The sequence below is a fragment of the Corvus brachyrhynchos genome, unplaced genomic scaffold (genome assembly GCF_000691975.1).
Source record: "Corvus brachyrhynchos isolate BGI_N302 unplaced genomic scaffold, ASM69197v1 scaffold105, whole genome shotgun sequence".
Lineage (NCBI taxonomy): Eukaryota > Metazoa > Chordata > Aves > Passeriformes > Corvidae > Corvus > Corvus brachyrhynchos.
In genome coordinates, this window is record NW_008238452.1 from 1,752,742 (window position 1) to 1,771,469 (window position 18,728).

General features: G+C 39.8%; 2 long non-coding RNA genes across 2 annotated transcripts; one reads left to right on the forward strand and one right to left on the reverse strand.

The window, feature by feature from the left end:
• Positions 1-1,124: 1,124 nt before the first annotated feature.
• Positions 1,125-18,722, forward strand: LOC108447323. The gene is made up of 3 exons (XR_001862817.1): positions 1,125-1,498; positions 12,276-12,411; positions 17,224-18,722. It is a non-coding gene; the product is annotated as an uncharacterized LOC108447323 (long non-coding RNA).
• LOC108447324 lies at positions 10,638-18,722 on the reverse strand. Its single transcript, XR_001862818.1, has 3 exons — positions 18,639-18,722; positions 11,105-14,579; positions 10,638-10,728 (listed from the first exon to the last, which is right to left on the reverse strand). It is a non-coding gene; the product is annotated as an uncharacterized LOC108447324 (long non-coding RNA).
• Positions 18,723-18,728: the final 6 nt, after the last annotated feature.

Genomic DNA, 18,728 nt, shown 5'->3' on the forward strand with positions numbered 1-18,728 from the left:
TCTAACCACCTACATAAGCAAATCAGGTGAATCATCTGCCTTACTGGTCTATCAAGCCTCTGGCACACACATGATACTGGGTATATAATGGGGGACTGGCTCACATGAATTAGATTTTTAAAGCACTTCTAAATTACATGTTACAATTCAAGTTGCTTAGAGACACAAGCTCAGTTTAGGAGTGGTCCTCCTTCAGACAGAAAATCTAAGTGATTTCTTATTCTGCATGAGCCACTAAATACCAAACTGTTTACTTCTATAAATAGAATATTTGTCTAAAATTCTAAACCCAAAGAATTGCAAAATAATCTCATTATTCTATTGATACGGCAATTTTTTCAGTCTACGCTGGTTAGGAAATATGAAGTAAGTATCTATAGCTATAATACTGCTTTTAAGTAGAGCTCTATCAGGCAATTAGCTGTTAGGCTCACAAATGACAAAGCTGGTGCAAAGCTCTGAACCTTTTTACTCACAGATTGCTTGGTAAATTGGTTTATTTGCATTGGATGCACCACTGAAATTGTTCAAATTAGTAACCAATCAGTTCCTGTTACTATACACCTGAAAGTGTAATAGCAAATCTGTCCTGTTACAGCCAAATGACAAATATCAGGAAAACTGTTGCCAAGGCTGCCTGGTTTTTCTGTGTTGAGGCCTGTGGATTCCCACCTGTTCTGTGCAAAGCCACTGCGTATATTAAGTCGCAGCACAGGCTAAGCACAGCTTGGAACACTGCAAGTGTGGACGACATATGACATTCAATATGAATTCCCCTCACTTAATTAACATCATGTACTTTCTCTGACACAAAACAAAACAAAAAATTAGTAGCATATTCTTAAAATTTAGAGATCTGGCTTTGATTTTTGGGCATTTGTGCATGCCATTCTGAGGAAGTAACAAGACAATAGTGCTCACAGTGCTCAACCCTGACATTTGGAATGTCTAAACCTCATGCTAAATTTTTTTTTGCACATCCAAAGTGGTTACATACACTCATGCTGATAAGTGTTTCTTATCTCCTGACATTTCAGATTAGCTTTTTAAAGGCATAATGACTATCAGGACATGTTTCCGTGTGTTCTGTAACACATTTCTACTCAGTTCAGACTTTAATTTCTGATACCCCACACACACATAACCTTTTCTCATTGAAAGCAAATTCCCATGCAAATGTGAAGGAAAAAGAAGAAATCTGAAAGGAAAAATAGTAATTTGCAACTCCTGAAAAACAGAAGAAAAAAATGATTCTATTCCGGAGAACAGCTGCTTTTATTTATGCATAATCAAATTCCAAAGCCAGAAGTTGGTAAGAATGGATTTATCTCCCCACTATCTAATATGTATCCAGAGCTGACCAATTGAGCTCATCGGTACAACAAAGCAGGTCCTGACCCAGGGTAACCCTACCCTTATTTTGCTGCTCTTCAGTGACTCCTTGTCCTGTGTCCGCGCTATCCATGCCTGACTTTGATCCTCACTGCTTTACAATGAGGTATGTCTTCTTATTAATTGTTTCTTTATTTAAACTTATGAAAATCAGATGTGGAAGTGTGCTACACAGTGTATTTCCCCTTAAAATTGCAAGTCTTGCAGTGCTTGCTAATGTGCAGATTGCATGCCATAAATCCACCCTCATTAGCCAGCCAATCCAACACTAATAAGGGAATGGATTCCTTGAAAAGGAGTGGGCAGGACAATGCAGGGTATTAATTTCATGTACCAATATGCATTGGTATGTACCAATATGTATTCTAATTTCATGTACCAGGATGCATTTCCTCTTCCGCCATTCAGAGCCGCTGGATGAGCTCAGAGCTAATGATGACTCTGAAAATCAGTGGAATGGTGTTTATAGGTACATTTGAGACAAATATTGATGGAAATGGAGGCCACAATTACATAGAGAAAACGTACACTCAATTGTTTGGTAATTAAAAAGAGTGGTTTAGCATAAATAATAGAACTCAGTACCAATAGAATGGAGAATGTACTGTGACCTTTTTTTGTAAGATGCTGTTCTTGCATTAAGTGACTTCTAAATATAGCAGCATTCTGTAGCCAGACTACTTAGATAAACTGGAGTGGCAATGCTATTTCATCTAAAAATAGAGAAACACTTCTCCCTCGAAATACCTAGAGCCTGTACCTGTGGTCTTGCAGGCAGCTGAAGGCAGTCTGTTTGCACAGTCATGGAAAGCAGCCGTCCTGTCCTGTCCTCCATCTCTGTTTGTAAGGATCTGCTCGTGGTGATAAAGCTCCACTTTACACAATGGTATTAATCCTTGGTCAGAGGCAGGAAATTTGGCCTAATTTCTTCCTTGGCCAAATGCCGTCAAACACACACCTCTCTGTGCTCTGATCATCAGGCTAACACTTTGCTCTTTGATGAGGGCCGGAGTAAAGGGAATGGTCAGGCACTGGTAATACTTGAAGTTGTGCTACTTGAAGAGAAAAGGGAATTCCAGGCTCATTGGGTAAGATGGAAAGTATGAACACTAATCCTTTAATGTAAAAAGAAACAAAGAAGGAACTCATCCTCATGACATGATGCCCAACTGTAGGTATGGGAAACACAGCTCCAGAGATGAACAAGGGGGAAAAAAAGATTCAGCTTTCTCATATGTGAGCCACTAATTACTGTCCATTAAAATCCAAACAAAAACCCCAATCCAAACCACAGATTTGTCTTCTAAAATTTTAAGAGTCTGGATTTTTTTCATGCATCCAGGTGGAACCTGCATGTTTATTATTAATTTTACTTTATCAAGTATTATATTATTAATTTCATTTACTTCACATTAATTTACTTTATCAAGTCTGCAGTCTCTACTGCAAGGCAGCAGTCATATAGAAGCCCCAATTTCCATCTCTGCAAAGTTATGTGAATAAAGATGAACAATGACGGGTATTTCTAAAATGTAGCTTAAATCATTGTCCACAGAAATTGGATTTGTTACCCTGGTGTGCAACAAGCCAAAAATTGCACACTTGAAAGGGACATTGATTATTTATTTCAGAGTTGCACAAGCCTAGGTGCTCAGTGATATTCCACAAATGAAGCACACCAACTACCAAAACTTTTTACATTTTACACATTTTAGCAAACAAAGGGGTTAGTGTTCATTGGCTACAAGTTACATAGTTCTCTTATTAATTAGCACTCTATCTTCCATGGGTTAATTATTCTCTCACTTCTAATCAGTCTGCATGCTCACTCTTTCTCTTCTTTTGGGTCAGTGGGTTTCTTGGGTTGGTGGTCCATGGGTTGGCCACAGATTTACCCCTGCCAGAACTACCTTTTATCCAGTTGAGGCTGATTTTAGCACAATTGCTGAGTTAGAGTTATTAGTTTCCTCCGTATCTTGGGGGTTCTGCCAAACATCCTTGTAGCCCCTAAATTCTGCATTCTTTGTGTCCTCTATCAGTGGTACATCCTTCTTTCCAAGCTTGGTATGAGATCATTGAAGCATCTCCAGCCCTAAACCTTAACAAGGCAATTCTACCAACAAGTAATTTGTCTTTGTAACACCTGGACATCACTTAGATCTTGCTAGCTGCTACCTGTTTCAGAGTTTTAATCTCCTTTTTTGCTATTTAGGCTTGACAGTATACAAAGATCAAACATATAAGAACACCCTTTCTTAAGAAAATTTTATATATTCCACATTTTGCAACAATCAACTATCAGACTTTTTGAAAAGGTACAGACATCGCCGTTCCTATTTTTTGGGTTCTCCTTTCCTGAATTGTACAAAAGAGTGATGAGGCTACAGAGCAATTTCTACCTTTTTCCCTTCCTTTGGGCTGAAATGGTTGCCTTTTGTTTTTAAGATGCTTCCAATTGTTAATACCAAGGAGAAGAGAATTGCTGTTATAAAGATTGTGAACAAGGAGACTGCTTGAAACCCTGTGTCATGGGCCTTCTGACATCTTTCCACAGACATCATGCACAGAACTTTTATCCTCAGCCTCAAAAGCAGTCAACACCTCAAGACTCTTTCAGATTGGACTGTCCTGTTAAACCAGTATCACTGCTGCTCTTTACCAAAGAGCCTTTTCATGAGCTGCCATTCAGTCATCCAAATTTTTAGTTCAAAGAGCTACCATGTCCTCCTATATCCACAGGAACTCTCACGCCAAGGCAGAACATCTCACTTAGATGAACTCCCAAGTGCAAATCAGTAGAGAGGATACAGGAGAAAAGAGCAAGTATTAGCCACAAACTTTGCTGATCCCCAGCAAGACAATCATAAACTGCCCATTCTAGTTGAAGTCTGCAGTCAGTTACAGAGCTTTGTTGCCTTTTGTTCTGGATCGTGAAGAGCAGTTGCAATATGTTATTTCTAATCCTCTTTCAGAACATGGAGTAAGAAGGTATTTAAACAGGGAGACAAGGCTGTATCAGCTGCTCTTTGAAGCAGGCTATAAAAGAGCAGTTTTATTGCAGCTGCCATAATGAGGTAACACTTGTATTCCTGCCTGTAAAATGTCTGGAATTCAGTCTGATTTGAACTTTGCAGAATGTTTGCATATGTGGGTCAGTTCACAAGGCAGGACACTGTAAGTTGTTTGCTGTATCTGAGACACGTTGTACAGATCAAAGAGAAAGAAATAGACTGTTCAAGGTGGCCAGGTGGCTGCTGGTGGCTGGGAAGTGCTGGCTGAGAGGGTATTAGTGACACTGCAGCATCTCAGAACACGAGGAATTGTTTTCTAAAATAATCTGTTTTAGCTGGGCAGGAGGAAGGAAAGGGAGCTGTTTGCTTTTCAATCTGCTGCTCATTCTGGTTGTCCACTTCTATAACTGTGATCTACTTCAGAGTAGAGAAAGAGTAAATATAATCAGCTATAGATGGGACTCCTGCAGTTCAGAAACCTGCTATTGCCTGCAGCACAGCTAAAGGCATAGAAAATTTAGCTGAGACGTGAGATTTTATGATTGTATTAGCAAATATCGAAGTGCCACTGAAGACACACACTCCATAAATGGGTTGGAATGGAACTATTCACAGCTGATTGCAGGAGCAGCAGAGGGGAGGAGCACAGGTACAAACTACAGCAAACGCAGCTCTACTGATGCATGAAGGGCTGTAGTCTTGCCAGACCAGCAGGTGATTATTCCCCTTCCCCATCCTATTTTGTACAGAGGGAGGACAGATCACAGGTACCCACAATGACATATCTCCAGCTGGGCTTCTTTAAATTCAAACTATGTCTGATAGCACAAATAGAATTCCTGATTTTTTTATAGGCAATAATAATAATAATAATAATAAGTTTTAAACATTCTTGCACTGAACAATGTTTTTACAAAAAATATATATTTTTTAAATGAAATCAAAAAAGAGTATGAAAGGGTGCCACAATGAAGCATTTCATCTACAAATGAAGTTGTGCTTTGTTTTCCAAGGTTAATTATCAAAAACTTCTAAGATCCTGCTAGAAGAAACAGAACTCTTTCGTTTTTAATACTAGATCAAATTTTCTTTCTTAATAATTCTTTTCCTTAAAAGAAGAGTGGTTTTTCCTCTTCTTTTCATATGTGCAGCCTTTAATTAGTCTGTTAGACAAAAGCAGTATTAGCTAGACTCTGTCACAATTACCCACATTTGGTAGCTAATTACTCCTTGAATAGTCTTAAGGCTACCAGCAATTTTAGTACAATTGGCAGCCTGGGGCCCCCAGGAGCTGTTCCAGCAGCCAAGAATAGCTGGAACAAGGGGGCGGGCCAGCCATGACCCTTTCTCCTCAGCCACAACCTAACATATCCACTATGCCAAAGGCAAGAGTAACACAGAAATGAAAATATTCCCAAGTGGCTAAATGTGCTCTCTTTATAGCCTTTTTAAACTAATGGAGTGGCATAAAGGGACTACGGGGAAATAGAAAATAGGACCTTTTAAATGCTAAAGCATTGTCAGGACTACTAATGATTTTTCAATTTTGCAATGTTCCATTAAAACAACAGTACAAAACACTTATATGGGATCAAATTCTGACACAAGACTTTCATTCTAGTGCAATTTTATTCACTGATGCCTCATATTGCAACAATTTACATCACTGCAATATGGGTGTCAAGACAGTAAAAAAACGCTGACTTGATTTAGTAGCATTTCACATGCATTTTACACAGGTAGAAATTACTTCACAAGGGACACAGAAATGTCTGTGATTTCAGTAAAATTACTCCTGCTGTACACTTGTGTGACATCAGTGGAAGACTAAAATTAACATAAAAATTTAAATGAGGACTTCAGTTTTAAATACACTGCTAATTCAGATTCTATTCCACAACTGCAAAAAACATTGCTCTGCAAATTCAGCAGTAATGTGCTTGTAAAGAGGAAGGAATTCCTTTTTAAAAACTTCACAAATATTTGAGGGATCCCTTTCCACTACATTCTTTAAATTTAATCTTTAGCTTACCACTGTTGATGAGCAAATTGATATGAGTACATGGATGTGGCAGCATTGCAGAGGCTCACTGTAGGATGGACACAACAGCAATAGCTCAGCTCAGTTGTCAGCAGCAGCATCACAAGGCTGTCAGTTTGGAGACACATTGCCTTTGGCAGCAGTATTGACTTAAGGTACTTCCAACCATTTTTCCCTCCTTGCTGCCTGTCCTGTTCTCCCAAGAGCCATATGACTTTTATCAACACAACTGTGTGTTAAGGTCAGCCTGTGAATCAGGTCTAGGGGATATAACAGGTATTAGAGAAAAATTCTGAAGGAAAAGCACTGTTATTCAGTTTAACCTGATTCAGTCTCATCATCCAGTTCCCAAACATAAACACATACAGCTGTGCTGGCACAGCTGAAAGGGTTTCAGGAACAAGTAGCTGGCAATTGAGGTGGGTCCTGGCAATGCCTGGAAACAGGAGGCTGCTGGCAAAAGTGTGCATGGAACAATACATTTACTGTTGTCCAGCCTGGCATTGCTTACTTGCATGTGCACTGGCCAGTTACAGGGCTGTGGTCCACAACTTCAAGTACTGCAGTAAGCTGAGGCACCAGAAATCCTTTAGCCGTGTTTGTCAGGGAATTTGCCTGCCTTTCTGGGAGCAGAGCAGGGATTGGAGAAACGACAGTGTTCTTAGCACCTGACTGGAAACCACCAGCAGGGAAACAAAAGTAACACATATCAAATTTGGGTTCCACCAAAGTGCAAACCTTGACCCTCCTGACTACCTGTAGCAAAAGGTGCTCCTCAGCTCAGCTGCTCAGTGGGAGTTATCCTAAGGTCTCATCCAAAGCCCTGTCCAAAATCCTTTCTGGCTTTAAGGTCCAGAAGGATTCCCAAGATAACTCTATGGTGTCCTGACTTGAGATTTCCTGCCAGCTGTGCTCCCTGAACATCAGAGTCCAGGACCTGAAGAACAGACAAGTGCAGCAGATTCTGAAGCGATAAAATTACTTCCTAAAAATGGTCTTGGTCATAGACTGGATAGTAGGACAGATGGATTGTAGGACAGACAGAACAGCTATTGTGGGGAAAAAAAAAAATCTAAATAAAGATAGTCCAACACTGGAGCAGGTTGTCCAAAGGTGTCTCTTGACTCTCCATTCTTCAGAACTCAGCAGGACAAGGCCCCAGTCAATCTGATCTCAAACGGTCCTGCTCTGGTCTGAGACTGACCAAGTGACCTCCAGGATTCCTTCAAATTAAATTATTAAATCCCTTCAAATTAAATTATTCTGCAATTCTGTCACCAAGGAGTGCCATGTGCATGACTGATGAGGCTTCAAGGATTTGAACTGGGTAATGCTCAGGAACAATCTGAAAGAGCAGCTAAAAAAAGCAAAGCCTCAGCCTATCCTTTTTATCACTTATCCATTTCCTCAAGCTCATAAGGTCACCAAAAAACCCCCTTACTTTTAATTCCCCACTAAACTATGACAGGTAAGCACTTGATAACACAGGTGGCTGGAGAAGCTCAGTGTTTAGAAGCAATACCTGGAAGGTGAAGAGTTCTGTCCAATTTTCAGTTTTAACAGTAACAAAGGTTTTGATCTTGGGTTTTGAGCCTCCTTCCTGATAGTGGAGATCACATGTCTTTTCCCACCTCTTATTTCAAGTGCTTTGGAAATGAAGGAAATATCCATAGCTCTGACACTGCTAGTAGTTGCATCAGAGCAGTGAGGGAAATAGGAGTTTGTTTGTAGCACAGGAAATGCTCTCACCCTTTCTTAGTATCTCTTAGTACAGAGCTCATGGCAAGCCTTGACATCGGGGAAGCAAGGCCTCAAGTGCAATTCAGGAAACACTGAGAAGGATAAGGATAGGTAAAAGGCCTTAACTTACCTTTCCAACACGAAAAAGAAGTAAAATAAATTCCTATTTACAAGAACAATATTATTCTTATTTTCTGTAAGGCTGGAAGACCTTAAGAGACCTACCCAGGAAATCAGAAAGTGGTTTTGCCTTGCATTAGAGCCTTTCCAAGCACTTTTTGTTTGGGGGAATTCCTTTTCTATCATCTGTGGGCAAATCCTAAGTTAGGTGTGTCATTATCATCGCTGTGCAATGAGCTCTAAGCACACTGGGAGTTAACAGTATAGCAATTATAATAATTGTATATAATTATAAATTGTGTAAAATGTTTCTGTGCATTTTGCCCCACTAGTGCAATGTGAGGGCTATGGGGTTTTTACAGATTTGTATCTAAAAAAGGCTAATTAGACCTATACAAAACCTCTACACATGACATGTTAAGAGCACCAGGAATTAAAGCAAATAAATACTATGTGCACACAGCATCATATTTACACCAATGTCTTACAATGGTAAGAGAAATGGCTCTTAATAAATTCTTCTACAGTGCAGCATACAGCCAGAGTATTTCTTTGAGAGAAGACCAGATAGCAATAGGGACGATGGGAGGAAGGGAAATAGGAAGGTAGAGGAACACAGGGCTACATCCATTCCTGAGAAATCAAGTCTCTGCATATCAAAAATCCCCTGGTATATTTCTCCCACAGGTGTGTAGTCACATCCCACTAACTATTCTCTTCCATATTGTCCATGACCAAAATGGAGGAGTAAATTGTCAATGTCTTTTCAAAATATCCTGTTTATTTTGAATTCTGATAAAGGCCCAGCACATGTGAGTTTTCCTTTTGGATATCTTCACATCTTTTGCTCTAATGCAATGTTGCACCAGGGCCTGTCACCAAGCTCAATTCACAAGTGGCCTCCAAAAGTTTGAATTCTAGTCTTCCCTGTATTTTTGCCTTTCCTACGCAAAGAGCAAGAAGATGCAGGAGTTCAGCATAGCATTCATGGGAAGGGCACAGAAGTGGCAGAGGAAAATTCTGACTCCTAGAGTGTGGTGTTACACAAATTTGCTGTTATTCCATAAGAAAATGCATCAGGAGAAATCACATGCATGGGTTTCTTTTTTCACATGACTCTGATTCCCACCTGGTTTACCCCAAATTAACAGGCCTTATCATTCAAGGAGATTGGATCCTCTTGGAGCATCTGGGTCAGCCATACTCAATAATCTTCGGTAGCTCCTTTACTTCAAGATTTGTGGTCAGTCCTGAGACTGTGAGCATCCACAACAGCCTGTCTAAGAGAGTGCCTCTATAATATCTGCTGCACAGCAGCTGGATCCATTCCATCCCAAGTGCACTGGAATCACAAACAGCACAGCAGGTGTTTCTCTTGCAGGTAGAAGTCAAATATGTAAATCACTTTCTGGGTTAAGTATCCTCATATGTAGCAAATTGCTATGTATCATCAGACCTTAACAGTGTATTTCATCAACTTTCACTTGGAAGTGTTTTCTGCTGATGAGCTTTTTGCAAAATTCAACCCCAAAGGGTGTTTGAACTTCTTTTCTTGTACAGCTTTAGTACTTGCATATAATGTAATGTGATTGCAGTTAAAACAGCACCACTGGTGCAGATTACATCAGAATGGTCTGGAGTCCAAGCCTGTGTCTGGAGTGAGTGATGGGAGTGTTTTGTAGGAGTTGAATAGTGGTGCACTGCCAGGAGCCCAGGTTATTCCTCCACAGAAAACTGTGTTAAAAATACAATTTCTCAGTACAATCTGGTCCCATTTGGAGAACAAACATAAGCTTTTAAGAAGTAATAGTGGTAGAAGAAGTAGTAATGGAAGAACGCTAAAGATGCTTCAGCTGTGCCAAGACTGATTTTGGAAAGTTCACCAAAATGCATGCAGGGAAATAAAATGGCTCTTCAACTTCTAAAAAAGTAACTTCTTCATTCTTCCAACAGTGCTAGCTTAGTAGAGTAACAGCTCTACAAGCTCAGACCTGCATAACAGGATTTCTTGTTTAATTTGGGGTGTGCAATGTTTACATTAGATGAGTATGTTGCTTATTGATTATTGATTCTAATTTTTAGGGGTCTTGTACCTGGAAAACTTTTATTAGCATCACTCTCCCAATTAGGAGGACACTTTTATTCACACTGTTATACCACCACCATTGGTATAGATGTAGTCATACCACAACAAATGGGACTTACAGCCCCCAGTACATGCTGTACTTTCCAAGTGTTCTTGTATCCATATGACTGCATCTGCTCCAGGAGACCTTTTCCTACTTTAACTTATGCCTGGGATGGAAGTACAGGTATGTTCTTACCTTACGTTTGTCAGGGATAATACTCCTTTCCGTTTATTCCACACTGCCATCCCTTTTGCCAGGTCTGCTCTAAGTTCCCAGCTCCATTTGTTTTCATGCACTTTGCAGATTGGAGAAAAAAAGTCAGCGGGCAGCACAAGCTGCCATAATCCCTGCTATTCTTCAGTTAAATCTGTTCCATAGGCTAGTCTAGAAAACACCCAAAACTTGCTGTTCTAGCCCAGTAAAGACTGCAGTACAGGTGCAGGCAGAAACAGGTAGCCAGGGTGGCCTAAACAATGCTAAGCAGTGCTGTCATTGAATGTTGCATTGCATTCAGTCACAATCCCTGGCCAAAGACTGACAATGGTGCACTGACAAAAATAAGTTAATACATTCTAAGGAAATTTGAATGAAAATTAACAAAATCCCAACAAAAGTCTTACATGACCTCAGTCTATTTTATATGAAAATTGGTAAAACTTGCATATACTTACTGATGGATTTGGCCCTCCAGCTTAGATCTCAAAAGTCATTGGGTTCGCACTCTAATGTTCTGGTTTGCTATCTTCACTTTCCCACAACTATTGTCATGACAATTCAGCTTCAGAACGAAATGTCAAGGATTCATAATATGACACAGAAGCTACATATTTAAAAGATGAAATATGGTGGGAAACACAAAATCAAATTGTTTCCTTTCACAATATGGGCCCAAACCTAAGCAAATAATTTCAAGAATTATGTTTCTAACTATCATTATGACTAATTTTTTTCCCACCTCATTATTTACATTTACACATGAGTACACTCAAGATTTCTATACAAATCATATTCTGGAACATTTCTGTACCTGGCTAAGATGTAAAATATAATGTGAATTTGTGACTCTCCCCTTCTTTCCCTCTGAGGAAAAAATCGTCAGTCTATTTCCAGCTAATCAGATATAGACAAGCTTTGACTTGAAACAGATTTTTCTAAGGTCTTTGCAGGGTTTATAGCATATTAGGGTGGTAGGCTATCATTCTGCGTGATAGTAAATAGCTTGAAGAAATAATTTTGTCCCAGGAGAGGTCCTATCAGATGCAATACTGTCTGTTTGTACCACTCTAAGTTTGTGCTGGATCAGGCATAATTTACCCAGCTCAACTGACAGAAAGCTGGCATAAACCCTGAATAAACAATGTAACATATGCTCTGGCTCATTGGGTAAAAATGCAGTCGTGTGCTCACACCAATACAGATCAAATTTCAGCTGCCAGGAAACCCCATATTCATAAATTTTATATGACTTACTGCAGAACCACATCCTTACATTGCTTCATTTTCTTCTACACATTAATTGAGTTGTAATTACTTTATGATGGGCACAAATAAAGAATACAGCATTATTTGAAATCTCCCTGACAAATACTTGTGTGCCATGAATCTACTGTAGCATAATGGTTCTTCAAGCAGGGAAAAACACGATCTCCAGAGAGTACCAATGCCTCTTCCATAACACTGGTGTACATGATTTTGTATCTTCATGGTCTCTACAGAAGTTAACACACACAAGGCAAAGCAGACTGTGACATCCCCCTGCAATAAAGATGTTGGACTGGCAGTGTATCTGCCCCACTGGAGACAAACTCGTGTACCTTTGTGCTGCTTTTCACCTCTTTGCAGGCACTAATGGCACTGGAATGGAGGAAACAGGTTACTCTGACTTCCAACAGTTCGTAGTCCTGCACAGGCTTTATGCTGTGTCTGAGCTCTGCTATGCACCTCTGCATACTTGAATCTCTTTTCAGCACAAATTACTGTAAGTACATGGTTGCTGTTACCTTTGGAGGAAAAGTTTAGGCTCTGAGATTACTTCTGCAAGACTGCATCAAACATAGATTTTAACAGCACAGTTCCCAAACGCTACTTACCTCTGATAAAGACGTCTCTTTCTGACTCTCTCCAGGCTGTTTCTAATGCCCATCCAGTTTCCAATTTTAACAAACTGATCATTAAATTATAATACTGCATTCCTTCTTTGGAACATGGATTTCTCACTCAGTTTCAGCCTAGTCCTGGTCATGACTCAAAACCAAAAGGAAGACATAGGGGTACAGAGGTAACAGATGGATATACACGCACCAAGCCTGCTTTTGCAGTGTCTCCTGTTTTATTTAGCGATACACAGGCCTGCTAGGTGAGTGCAAAACACAGGTCAAGGGCTCCTATTTTAATTTCTTAGTATTATTTACTTCTTGAAAAGAGGTTTTAATAACCAATGATTTGCAAGGTATCTAGTGTAGCCCACTTGTGAATTAGAAGCTCTGAATCTAGCCTCAGATGTTCTCAGACTAATGTGTACAATCAAGAAAACATAACAAAACACAAAAATTACATTCTTCTTCTTTCCAATTGTCCTTCAAATCTTTAAATACTTAATGTATTTATTATATGCACAATAATTACACTCCTCTCATCACTCTAGGATCTAGATTACTCCCAAAAGGATATGGCTGTCTCTTCTCAAATAAGGCTTGTCTACATAAACTACCACAGGGAGTACTTCCCCCCAGAAAAAGTCGGGCCAATAACTTTTCCTCCCAAAAGTTTTAACACCAGAAGAAATATAACTCCACTTCTGAAGGTCTTGAGGAATTTGGTCACGCTTATGTCAAAAACACTGTTTTCCAGAGTCAATCACTGAAAGGACAAACTGGAACCTTATTCAGAACCAGTGGCATTGCTTGCAGTTGTGGATTAGCAGTTGTTAACATACTCGGGTAAACCTCATCTACGTTCTCCTGACATTATTTTAGAAGCAAGTCCCAGACAATGTGGGACCTGCAGAGAAATATCAGCTATTGTTCTCAGCCACTGCTGAAACAGAACATGGGTTTGGCAGGCAGGACAACACTTCCTTTTATGCTACCAACAGTTTACACTTGTCTGTAGCCTACTTCATTTCATTTGAGAAACTGAAAGTGAGGACTCTGACAAGGTTTGGATCTTGTAAACTTTTGCTAGGAGTTGGTTTGAGCTGACTCACACTTCTGGGAAGCATCCATGCTTTTGAAAAGAAATCAGGAAGACTAAAATTAGAATGACTGCATGCATTCAGATGAGGCCATTTTAGGGAGTAGTTTATTGCTGATATATGGGGTGGTCTGGTGCTAGAAAAATGGTTTGGAACCACCATGTCTGTATGTTATGAGGTTTTATAGAGGCCTGTGGTGCTTCTTCTTTAAAAAACTTTAGCTTAGGTAGCCATAAATTTCTGCTGTAAAGCACCACAATCATTGTAAGGTTTCCACCAGGTAAGGGTTGATTGCTTTTTTAGATGACATGTCAAATTAAACATAAATCTTGGCCTGTGCTTTTCTGTGAGCATGGGATGCTGTTATATCTGATCTTACAGGTTGGCTTGCTTTACTCTTCTTCAAAAATTCTGGCATAATGGCCATTGCTTTATCACTAAGTGAACAAAAAATGTCTGAATAAACAACTTCATTGACATTAAAAACATACAAAAGGAAATGTTTAAGAACAGGGCTATCAAACCTTCTGTCAGCTAAACAAAACCCTCGTCTTAACTACCTAGTAGAGTTTGGCAGACCAAACCTAAAGTGAAATCTGTGAAAATAAACTCTGTAAATGCACTGTCATAACTTTTAAGTGCTCCACTATACAAGTCAGTGCTCAGGGACCTTGTAATTAGTCTTTATAGAATTTTTATCTGCACATAAAGTTTAGATGCTGGAAACTATTTGTTGCCCTTCTAGCAAGTGCTTTCTTTCCTCATTTTTCCTCATGCCATTAAGTTGTCAGTTTCTCGTCCTTTGTTCCTGTTGTACCTGCCGCAAGTTTGGAATTTGGTGTTCCTCTTCGGCATCTCCACAGCAATGTCACTGGGAATGAGATACAGTTTTTTGCTATCTGTACCAGTGGCTTTGCTCAGTCTCCTAACAGGCCCTTCCATTCTCTGAGCACCTGCAAAATTAGAGAAAGAGAATTTGTTGATCTGAGATTCCAAAGAAAAATATTGTCAGGCTTCTCTCTGATAAAGGCCCCAGTTTACAAACTGTAACACAAAGGCTGTGCTGTCTACGAAAAGAAAAGGTGTTCTGTTCTGGTAGAGGAATGTCTTCAGCCAATGGAAAGGTTTTGTAGACTCTGGTGACAATACCATGACCATGTATCAGTGAATGTGAGTGTTAGTAACAGAAATGACCCAGCAAAACTCACCTTATTCATCAAATCAATCAAAATTCTGGCTGTGCAATAGGTCTGTAGGTAGTATTTATTAGAAAGCAGCAAAGGCTACTGATGAGTTGCTGATGTAAATGATCCTACCTGATAAGCAAAATCTGACTGTATTCCTCAACTTCCTCCCCTTTCCTTATCAAAAATAGAAAAATACAAAGGGCAAATACTGAAATGAACATGAATTTTGCCACAGAGGACCTCAACAGTTTACTCCTTCCTATGGCTGCTTGCCAAAGAACTGGAGCTGTATGTGTGCGCACAGTTTTCACACACACCCCTCCAAAAAGGAGAAGAAAAAAAATTACTGACAAGGACAGACTGACTTTTGGTGACTTTGAACCCTGCCACACTTTGTCCAGTGAAGAGGTCTAATTATCATGACAACTCTACCTCAATCTGTTTCCCATTACGTGTGAATGATGCAGTTCTACATTACGACACCACACTGAAGAAAAGGCATCGAATGGTATGAATGGTGCCTATTTAAAATACACAGGTCACTGCTATGACACATGAACACTTGGTTGTGTATTTACCATTCTCCCTCCTCGATAAAGAGGTGGACTTTGGGATGGAATAGGCGCCATAAACGTCTATGTCAACTGCTTAAACGGCTTTTGCCCTTTACAGAAGCCAATCTTTCCATGAAAAACCAACACTGTAACAGATATGGCTAAAACAATTTATGTTGGCTTGAGACACTGGTTCCTTCGCTTTGATCCTACAAAACAGTATGTACGTGTAAACACAACAGCATTTTACAAGGATTATCCCAAGAGTTAAAATGAAAAACACCATTTATAAAGACTAAGAAATAACAGTTGCTTTTTTACCAATGAAAAATTGAGCTCCATACCAATAAGTCTGAGAAATATCCTAGCCCAAACCATCACAGTAGGCCAATATGAATTTTGTTACGTGACTGTTCATACTGTATTTTCAAATTTTTTAATGAAATTCCTGAATAATTCAGCAGTCCTTCATTATAAGACATGATATTAAACAATTTTAGATAGGTCTACATGTAGAACTTCAAATAAATATAAAATAAATATGTGTAAAGGAATTCGGGCAGGTACAATTTTGAAATAAGACATCAAACATTGCACTGACCTCATCAATGTTTCCAAGCTGTATCAGCTTAAAACAAAATTGTCAGTGCATCCCATACATTAAGATGTGTTTAAAAATACCCCAAATCAATGGAGCTGATTGATTGTTCTGAGACTCCAAATGTATTCAGAAATCCCTACATTACTTCACACACAGTCCACCTCCTAATCTATCCCGAATGTAGCCTGTCCTTGTGCGATAAGAGATGTTTCTTCAGCTTCAAAATCAATGGAAAATAGGCCTCAGCCATGAGAGTGGCTGGTGTCAGAGTTCAATTTCTGTTCATAAATCTGTGCTCTCCCTGTGCTTTTCCCTCAGTTCAGTCCTCTTTCCAGAGGCTGTAATAAGCAGTGTTTGAAAAGAAAAAGTGAACAGTGTAACTCTGAGTTGAGGCATTCACCTCCTAATGGATAAGTTATCCAGAAGATGAGGAAGCAGAACAAGAACTGTGTGTGAATATAGTGATGAGTTATTCACTTTCTAGGTGTTCTTCAAATTTTCTTAGGGAAAAAGAACCCTGTAAAATTAAACAATTACTCAAAAACAACCAAAGATATAACATCTGTAATTAGAAACCTCTTTCATACATTTTTTCAGGGCTTACTAAGCACTTCATGGGAAACTGTCATATATAAATATTATTACTATTTTGTTTGCTCCTCAGATCAAATCCATATGAGTGAACTAGCTGTGCATGGATTTCAGAATTTGAAAAACTCTGAGGGTTTTCTCCCCACAGAAAACCCACAGTGCCCAACTTTCCTTTCACTCCTTCAATCATATTGCTGCAATTACTCCCCTGACACCTGCAATTATATACATTAGCTATACCTGGGCTTCCCAATCATGGATCAGGATCTATGACAGCTGGCTGTCAATTAGATCCAAGTAAGATTTGTTCACACCTAAATAATCACTGAGAAGGGCAGGTAAAGAACAGCAGAAGCAGCACAGTAACGCTGAGAGACTTTTCGAGACCATTTATGAGTTGTGTAACTCTTACACTGTACAGGGACAGACTTTTTGTCTTGGCAAACCAGTCAGGCAAGGAAGAAACACTGGAAAGTCATAGTGGAGAAACTGTGTTTTCTGGCATTTCTCTGGCAGGTCAAGCTAACAGCACCATAATAAAATTTGACAGGTTTGGAAATAGTCTAATCCAGATTTATTTAGTAGTTGTCTGTTTTCTGGTGTTTAAATTCCTTCAAGTACAACTCTTCTAAATGTGGTCTTTTAAATTATTTTATTTCCTTAGGGCAGGTTCCTGAAACTCCTCTTGGTTTCCAGCTCTTATCTGGGGATCAAAAATAGCCACCATGGCTCACAGAACCTAAGCCAAGGTGCCCCAGCCAACCCCAGGTAGCAACATAATCTCTTAAGAAGGCATCCAGAACCGAAGAAACGAAGATTAAAATGAACGGTTGAAGTTGCCACATCAATTTCTTAAAGTATTCCTGCCAGGATTGAGCACACCACGGCATTCATGCAGTGGGAAACCACAGGTTTTCAAAGAAACATGTAGAATGATTTAGCCATTCTGGATGAATTTAGAGGCAAGGTCTTTTTAGGAAGATGGGTAAAAATACTTCACATCTCTTACCACTTGTTTTTGTTTTCTGAACCCATCTTTGAAATACAAAGGAAGTTAAGAGAACACATTAAGATGATGGGGAAAGGTCTGTATCAAACTTAGGAGGGAAGGAAATCCAGAGATACAGCTGCAACTCCATCTTTTTCTGATCTGCACCATAGCTGTGCCCAGACAATTTAAACATGTTATAATTCTGTAATAAAAACTGTTGTTAACCACAATCGAGCTGTGACTTGTTCACATAAAAGGACTTTCTTAATAGTGTTTACTTATACATGTATTAAATAGAGCCTGCTGGGTTAAGGAGAATAGTGGTAAGTATTTTAATTGCAGGTCTTTAACTAGCAAGAACTTTATCCTGTTTCCTCACAGAGGTAGTCATTACCGAACCGGCTCAGAGGGCACAAGATTAAGCACCTAAATCATTACACAGGGTGTTGAAAACTCGGGGCTTCATGTAAATGCCAAGTATCCTTAGTGTTCATTTCCCATTGGGTTTAGTCCCTTGCACTGTCTTCCCAGAAAAACATCTGAGTTTTCCAAGCGAGTTACATGGTAGTGAATTTCTCCTAAAGCTGGTATTAGGCAGGGATGCTTCAGCACCACGGAGTTACGTCGAGTAACAGCGTTTCTCAAGTACGAAGTACTCCCTGTACCAGCCGCAGAGAGTTGCTGAGCCAGGCTTACATTCCCTGGGCCCTGCTACACATCCATAGAGCAGCTCTTCTGTATTATCCCATGAGATGGTCAGGGCTGCTTGGGAACACGTTCACAAAGTGATAGGTGCAGAAGGGCTAAATTCTGCTTTCCGGTCTTTTGTCTTCTCTGCAGGTGCCCTACTGAGACGATCTACAGGCATCCTCTCTCCCCTTGGAAATAATAAAACCCTTAAGAAGTCTTTCTCCTCGCGTAACTGAGCAAACTCACCCCCGAGCACGGGTAGTGTAAGGAGGTATACGAGAGCCATCTATGTGCTGCCAGTGATGTATTTCACAGCACGGGAGGTGACCCTACTGCATCAGCCTTCTGTTAGCAATCACCCCGTTTTCTGACAGCCAAAAATGGAAGGGTACGTTTACCCTCGGCAGCGAAGTGCACCCAACAGCCCCCTGAGCCGACTCCAAAGGCTTCGCCTCCTCCGCCTCACAGACCGGCCCTGTGCCACCCGA